This window comes from Gymnoscopelus microlampas, assembly GCF_963454915.1.
Source record: "Gymnoscopelus microlampas genome assembly, chromosome: 19".
Taxonomy (NCBI): Eukaryota; Metazoa; Chordata; class Actinopteri; order Myctophiformes; family Myctophidae; genus Gymnoscopelus; species Gymnoscopelus microlampas.
In genome coordinates, this window is record NC_139956.1 from 22,995,733 (window position 1) to 23,005,013 (window position 9,281).

Genomic DNA, 9,281 nt, shown 5'->3' on the forward strand with positions numbered 1-9,281 from the left:
AAAGATCATTTAGCTTGTGTTACAGTGTCACCTTTTCTGCTCTTTTATTAGTTTCCCTTCCAAATTCACTTGTTTATCCTGTAACCTGTCTGAATTCTCTCTCCTGATTGTATGAAATTGCCATAACAACCTGAAAATGTATTTGCTGTTTACTCAAGAGCTAGGGAGATGAGGAGACCCTTGTTAGAGCTATTTAACACTCTCGGTACACTTCACAACAAATCACAAACACAAAACACAATAAGCAAAGAATACACAGTGTAAATGTGCGTGCACGTATCATCAAACAATCAATATGCGGCAGTGCACAACTGTAAATATACAAATCACAAAAGATTTACAACAAAGTATTAAAACCACAAGGTAAGAAAAGGTGGACACAACAATAAAAATCTATAAAGCTAGAGGGAACCGTAATGCAAGGAAAAAATATTGGTTTTAAGCCTAAATTAAAAAATGTCCAAGGAGCCGGATTCTCTAAGAATTGGAGGGAGAGCATTCCATTCCACGATATGTGAATGCTCTGCCTGTTACGTTGTAACTGTGAGGTAACCAGCACCTTGGGAGCGTGGTGACCATCCTGGAATGTACGGTGTTATTAGACTGGACATGTAGGATGGTGCAAGTCCGTTCAAGGCTTAGGATAGCACCTTGAAGTCGGCTATGGCATGTATCGGCATAGTGCTTTGAGTGTTGGTGTGATTTCTTTTTTCGAGTTCCTTCTCTCTCTGACCTTGTCTGTAGAGGTCCTCATTTTGGATGCAGTACGCCAATTTGACACAAATTGCCATTCGTAGCATTCTAGTGTAGACAGCCTTGTCCTGCTGTACTGTGAGCATCCATGTCTCGGCCCCATACAGCAGTACGCTTCTACTGCCAATAGTAGTTATCTTTCTTTCTCTGCTCTGTCCGAGACAAGGGCAATGTCATCTGCATAGTCGAGATGGGAGGTACTCTGTGCCTCTTCCTCTGGACCAGTGTGAACCACTACTGTATCTAGCATATGATTTGCATGTGCAGACAATTCCGTTCCTTGGCAGTTATTGTTTAGCAAACCAAACAAATCTGTCAGAGAAAATTAATTTGGTTTTAGTCTGGCCACGCCATGCTATTTATTGTCCACAGTGGCTCAATAGATAAAGCAAGGCAAATGGTGTGTGGGTCTCCTTCCACTGTGACCAATCATTCCAGGAAAGCTTTCAGTACATGGTGTGCAAACAACTTATGCTAATGCCTGACTTATACTTATACTTTATACTATAAAACGGGCTTAAGCCTCCCTAACATACCACTTGTAATTTTTCTAACGCTGTTGCTTTAACGTCAGCACTGGTTGATCCAGAAGCACTTGATATCCCCCCTCTTCATACTAATATATCACTGCAAGACCTTTTCTGTTGAGCAAACAGAGGGAAATAAGAGGGAGAAATGGGGTGTGAGATGGGTTGGGGGGTTGAGACTCGTGAAGGAGAGATGGTTGGGGGATGGAGGAGAGAAAGAGAGAGAGATCAGGGTGCTACGTAGTTCTTCTGAAGAGATGAATGGATGAAGGGTGGAAGGGATGAGAGAGGAGATCTGGGGTTTAATGAAAGAAAGGCAGGGATGGGGAAAATAAAATTGGATGTATGGATGGATGGATGGATGGATGGATGGATGGATGGATGGATGATATCATTTAGTGATCATAAAAAATACTTTATAAACTGAATATGAAAATAATTGTATTTAAAGATAATAATTCAATTAAAATAATATTTAAAACATTGTTCAATAATGAAGAAATACATGTATACCATGGTTAGGGCTTAACTTTTCATTTGTTTCTAATTGTGTGTGTGAGTGACACTTTAAACACATCTGTAATAATCTCTCGAGACAGACTGTTGGCTCACACAAGTTTCAAATGCTTGACTGTAACAGTCTGTGCAATGGAAGGACTGAAAATGCCCCCATCACTTCCGTTTCGCCTTTGCAGTCGCGTACATTTTTTTCCACAACACATGAAATACATGGAAATAAAAAAATACATTTGAAAGATATCTTAACATATTAGTTTGAGAATGGAAATGACAAACAGGTTCCGTTCGTGACTTTCAGGAGGCGTAGTTACAGACTATGTAGCGTTTTAAGAGTGTGGAAGAGTTGTCTGGCTTCAGAGACGACAGCAAAGCTCACATGAGATCCCTGTTGGGAAGATTGTTCAGACATGCTGTCTTCTTAATCTATTGAATGAATGAGAAGGTAGGTGCATGCCATGGTTCTCAGCGGTAAATGGAACCTGGCATCCGAGGGAGCGGGTCCACCCCTCAGGCCAAAAGACACAGGATCACATCATCCTAGTCTCCAATTTAATAACTCTGAGAGAGAGTGTACAAATGGAACCAAATGGACCCCTAAGGATCCATTTGGTTACATCTGCAAGCTCTTGGAGTTAGACCCGTGGGGGTCCATCTGGTTCCTAGCTATCAATCATGGCTAAATGGCGTCCCCCCCTGGAACCCAAGGACCATCCCCGGACCCCATGATGTCAACCTGCAACTGAACATGTCTAGAAAAGAAGTGAAGTTTGTGAGATCATCACATTGCTGTTCTGAATGTTTGCTCTTTCAGTTCTGTCACAGTTCTGTCACTTCTCTAACCAAAGTGATTCTGGTTCTGATGCAAGCTACAGTTACCTATGGAAATGCTCACTCACACACACACACACACACACACACACACACACACACACACACACACACACACACACACACACACACACACACACACACACACACACACACACACACACACACACACACACACACACACACGCATCGGAAAACCACTTCGGTGCCAATTTTGGTAGGAGAGAAGCAAGCGAACAGACAGCCTATCATATTTTGATAGAAATTTTGCAGTACCCCCTCAAGCCCCCGACACTTCACTCAAACCAAACCCCCACCCTCCGCTATTTACCTTTCCATTTTTCAATACCTCTTTTCCCTCCATCTTGTCATCCCCCCATCCACTCCTTCTTCCAATAGCGAGTCACTCCCTCGCTTCTGCTTTCTGCTCTTTCGAATCCCCAAAGGGGGGAAGGGGGGGGGGGGTCTGAAGAAGGGAGGGAATGTGTGAAGAATAGCGCTCCCTGAATCTCATCACCCACCCACACACACACACACACACACACACACACACACACACACACCATCTTAGTGGAAGTATGTGTGTGTACGTATATGCATACATACACACACAAGCACATACGTACGTGCAAATCCAAATGTGTATACACACACACACACACACACACACACACACACACACACACACACACACACACACACACACACACACCAGAGAGTCTCCTCCCCAAACCCCCTCCGAAGTCCCTATGTGATTAAATTGGTATAATTATATTTGCATAAGACTGGCCCGACTCAGCCAACACACGCACGCACGCACGCACGCACGCACGCACGCACACACACACACACACACACACACACACACACACACACACACACACACACACACACACACACACACACACACACACACACACACACACACACACACACACACACACACACACACACACACACACAATCCTGACAAGTTTTAGTCGTCAGGCTAATTGAATACAGCTCTCCTCACAGTGCCCTGAAGGCTCAATCTTTCCATTGTGAAAAGGTGCAGCGCTTCGTACACTTAGTTAGATAAAGGAGTTGATTTGCCACCGGCTGAACTGCTGTGTTGAATACAGACTCGTGGGGTTAATGGGTGGAATGGGATCTGTCGTGATTAAAAAAGGTATTAGTTTCACACAGATTGGGTTCAATACTGAAGATGATGTTTTACCATCACAATAGGTGTGAGGATGTACCTATTCCTCTGAGTGCGTTTGAGTGACAGAAGCCACACTGCAAAATCTGGAGTATTACTGAAAGACTATAAATGAACCCGTGATTTATGGGTTTGTATGAAAAGCATCAGACAAACGTTACCCTTAAACCCTATACTTGTGGTAAACGGGGTCACCCAGGGCTCTATCCTTGGCCCCCTCCTTTTTTCACTCTATACCAAAACTCTTTGATACAAAGCCGGATGCACCACGGTGGATTCGAACCCACAACCTCCGTGGTGGTGGGCAGGAACTTTTACCACTGCGCCACCCGAGCGCCACCGCTCTGCTATTTTTGAATTATTTTGAAAAAGCTTGAAAGTGTGAGAACTGCTGGTTTAGAAGGCATTTGTAGAATCGGTCTCAGGTCTTAATGAGTTAAAGGGTTCTATACCTTGAAGCAGTGCAATCCATTTTGAATTGGAACTGAATCATGTAAGACAACAATTAATGGCATTCACTGATTCTAATAGTTATAGTTAAATGCAGAGGACAAATTACACATGTACTGTGGCAAATACCTCAACAACATGTTTATTTCCCAGCAGAATAACAAACTGTGTTCTCTAACCTCCTCATGGATCTACCATGGTTTAGTGATACCATGGATTAAGATCCGTCACACACACACACACACACACACACACACACACACACACACACACACACACACACACACACACACACACACACACACACACACACACACACACACACACACACACACACACACACACACACACACACACACACACTCCCTTCTTCTCTCCTCCTCCTTGTAGCTAATTTCCCCATTGCATATGAATACCACATAATACAGATAATACAGCAACCATCTTTAGAGGACCCTATCCCCTCAATGCATTTTAAAGCGTGGAATGATTCGAAATGTCTAGCCGAAAATTGTCCCTGGAGAAAAGATTGATCTATACGAATGAAATTTAAACATCCATAACTTATTATGCAATGATGTTTGGCCATGCAGCACTGACTCAATTATTTGCGTGCGTTCGATAATGCTTTAATGGCTTTGGAGGAAAATTTTAAACAAAATGTGAAACGTGAAAATGAAGCCATTAACGGTAAAATGGGCTACACTTGCGATATATATGGCTTCATCTGTGAATAATCATTAACATGTAATGACAGCGCCATGGTCATTTAAGAATAATGTTAAAAATGAACAATTTAAGCGCCGCTTTGACACAGACGCTTTTTTAAATTGGCTGCTGTCGTCTGAGTTGCCTCCACCCTTCCTCCATCACACGACTGACAAATGAAGACAGCTACCATTTTACAGAAACGCACTGTTGCGTTTTTCAGCCTTTTCAAAGGCCACAGAACACCCCCCGCCCCCCACCCCATTTATTTTTGCTTTGTTAACCAATTCTCCCTCCCCCCGTTCTTTCTCTCTCTCTCTCTCTCTCTCTCTCTCTCTCTCTCTCTCACACTCACATATGAACTTCAACACCTATGCTATCCATCCATCCCCCACCCCTCCTCTCACTCTCTCTCTCTCTCTCTCACCCATCTCTCTCCTCCTGTATTTCCACACACACAGTACAATCCCATTCTCTCTCTTTTTTTTGTAATCTTCACAGCAAAATCCATAGTGTCGATTTAATTCTGAGAGTATGAAAATGGTCAATTTTTTACACTCTCTGAGCTAAATTGACACTCCAGATTTTTGCTGCGTTTTTTTCCGGCTGGAGGTTCTGTGAGGCTTTTTGTTCACCGAGCAGCCGCTCATATGTGGCCTCCCCGCACCGTTACCATGGCAACCCCTTGTACACATTCTGCTGCTGCTCCAGCAGAGAGGAGAGGATGCAGAGAGGACGGAGAGAGAGAGAGAGGGAGAGAGAGAGAGAAAGAGAGAGAGGAACAGATAGGTAGAAAACGATTCAAAAAGAGTGTGAAGCCTAATTTATGCTCTAGCCGATCTGTAAGCTCACAACTAGAGTTGTTCCGATACTGCCTAAATGTGTATTTATTCCTAGATCAATGGTTCTCAAACGTTTTAATTTCAAGGACACTTTCAGAGTTACAGACCTGTAAGGGTCCACTGGAACGCCTTCAAGGAACCCAGATGGTCCCTGAACCCCACTTTGAGAACCACTGTCCTAGATTTGTTAAAAGTTTACACTCTGGTATGGGATCGGTACTCTGTATCGACCCGATACGCAAGTTATGGGTATCGGGATCGGTATCGGGAAGGGAAAAATGGTATCGGTACATCTCTACTCACAACCCACAGTCACATGAGGGGGAAAGAGGAGAGCAAAGGTAGAAGGAAAGAGGGCAGAAGGAGGTAGGTGAAAAATATAAAGGGCGAGATATAGAGTGAGAGAGAGAGATGGAGGAGGAGACATGGAGGAGAAAAAAGAGAGAGAGGCAAAGATAGAAAAAAGATATAGCAGATGGGAGAAGGGCAGAGAGAAAAGGTTAGTTTTTCAGAGAAGCAGTGTAGAGAGAACCGTTTAATGATCCGATTTCAGTGCATGTTTTTTACTCATCATTACTAGGTTTGTTGTGTAGGCATTGAATTATTCTAGATCACATGAAGATGTATTGTTTTTATTGGCACATGTAGCCCTTATTATCATTGGCCTTTTGTATGGTTGTTATGCTTATTCTACTGGTGCAATTTGTTGCAAAATGTTATAAACACGGAGTGTGTGGAAAAATATCTACGATCAGAAACAACCAAAATACACATATTGCAGGGACTCAAGTTACTATACTTTGCGCATTATTAGACAGATTGATTCTGATTCATTAATGACAATTCGATTTTCTAAAATCGCTGAAATATTATGCTGCAATATTCCCTTGGTACAAACCATCTACATGGTTATGAGGCCATCCAGTGATTTGCTGATTTACAGCTTATTTTTCTGGTGCACAACTGCACATACAGTACATATTGTGAGACTCTGGATGCGAGCGCAGTTTCCCTTTCCTGTAATTACAGTATGAAGGAATAGTCCTTCAATTTGGTTCGTTTACTAGTAATTAGTCCTGTATCACTCACCAACTGTCAAGAGGGGTTTATTTGTCACTCAATCATATAGGTAGAAGCAGGGAAATGTTTAGTGTGGCCACATTCCGCAAGACTGTGCTGTCACAGCAATACAATGTATAATAATACAGATAAAACTGGAAACAATCCAGGATTATCTCTATTATTATCTTTAATTAATTAAAAAATGTTTAGGAAAAATAAGACTACATGAAAATAATGTTAAACACAGGGAATTTATGTGGATCTCAGGATCCACATAGAAACGGTATGGCTCTTAGTGACATCATTCATGTATGATGTCAGTCATCCATGACAGTGGTTCCTAAACCTTTTAGCTCAAGACCCCAAAAGACAAATTTGACGTCTCCCCGGGACCCAAACTAGTGAAAATAGCCGATCTACAAGCTCACAACATGTCGTGATGTGACGTGTTGTGAGCTTGTAGATCTGCTATTTTCACTACTTTTAAAAGTGTTTTTTTCCCTCTAATTAATCCTTTTGAAAAAACATTTGAATTTGTTTTTAAGTTGTGAAACATGTAGAATATTTGGGGCAATGTGTGATATGTCTTCCTCTGTCTTTGGAAGGGTATGTGCAAAAACATAATGTAACATAATAGAACAGGACATGTCTACGTGTCATGTGCTACTGTATATGGGCCACGTATATGGGCTCACATGCCTGACAGTAAGTCCCTGGTTTGATTCCTGGCTGGCCGAACCATTTGCATGTCTGCTTGCATGTCACACCCATACTACTCTCTCTCTCTCTCTGTGTTTCCTGTCTCTCTCAACTGTCTCCAACAAATTAAGACTTAAATAAGAAACAAATAACTTAATAATAACTAAATAAAGGAAAGGCCAGGTGAGGCAGGGATGCGGAAAAGAAATCAGCAGAGGATGAAACGAGGGGACGGAAATAGAGACAAAGAACTGATGAATCAGGGAAGAGAGGAGAGAAAGACTGAGAGAGAGACTGAGAGAGAGAGGGACCAGCACCCTCATTCTAGCAGCATCCTTCCCCCCAGTTGTCTGTTTGCTGTATTAGTCGCCATAGGAATCCGAACCCCGCCGACAAGCGGCCATCTGCCATCTAGGCTCTGGTCCAAACACTGCACCGTGGAGCCAGGAAGGAGTCCACGGTCCAGAGAAACACATGTGACTCTCACAGCCAAAGAAGACTGTATCAAAAACCTACAGACAGTCAGATTTAACTCTTAAAGTACTGGGACACTGAGCTAAAAGACTCACTGATAGAGTCTATTTGACTCATGTCTATCTGCTAAGCTTGTAGCTATGGGTCCAATGTGAACGCCATCTGGTTGGTTACTGTACGTTTAAATACATTTAACCACATTAACCCTGGCGTCCATATTTTGGGCATGGCATAAATCTTTTAAAAAAATCAAATATTATTCTTAGCAGTTCTACAAGCTCACACACCTGTGAGCTTGTACGTTGACTATTTTAACTTATTTTTGCTATTTCTGCGGTACACCAAGGTACAGTATGACGAAGTATAAAATAGTTATGTTAAACAACTATGTTGTACAATGCAAACAAAGTATTTTCAATTTAAAAAAAGGGGGGTAGGGGGGTTCAGTTAAAAATATTATACCTATTAATAGTGTCACAGCTCTGGCCCAGTCTGTGCATGTCCCAGTGTTTTCCCCATACAGTGTCTCTTGTGTCCTCTCTCTGCTTACAGTATGTCTGTGTGTTGGTCAGGGCATGGCTTGCCTTCACTCACTCTCCTGCAGTGATGGAAGAAGTACTCAAATGTTATACTTAAGTAAAAGTATCAATACCCTATTGTAGAAATATTCTGTTACAAGTACGTGTTCGGTATTCAAAATTGACTTGAGTAAAGGTATTGGCATCAAAATGTACTTAAAGTACCAAAAGTAAAAGTACTCATTATGCATAAGGTCCCATTTCACACATTTTAATAAAATGTATCAAAATCCTTTGAAAATAGCAGATCTACAAGCTCACAACGCGTCGCTTAGTGGTGCGTTGTGAGCTTGTAGATCAGCTATTTTCAAATTGCCAAAGTATTTAGGTCTGAAGTGGTTTTGTAATAATATAATCAATATCTACAAAGTAACAACAAAGTTTTCAAATAATTATAGTGGAGTAAAAGTACAATATTTACCTTTGAGATGTAGTGGAGTAGAAGTATGAAGTATTGAAGCTTGGAAATACTCCAGTAAAGTAATAATACCTCAACATTGTACTTAAGTACTGTACTTGAGTACATGTACTGTACTTAGTTACTTTACATCACTGCTCTCCTGGCTCCCTGCTCTGCTGGTATACTGTACTGGCTGCTCTCTGTTACAACATTGTTGTCTCAGTCTCTATCATAGACATA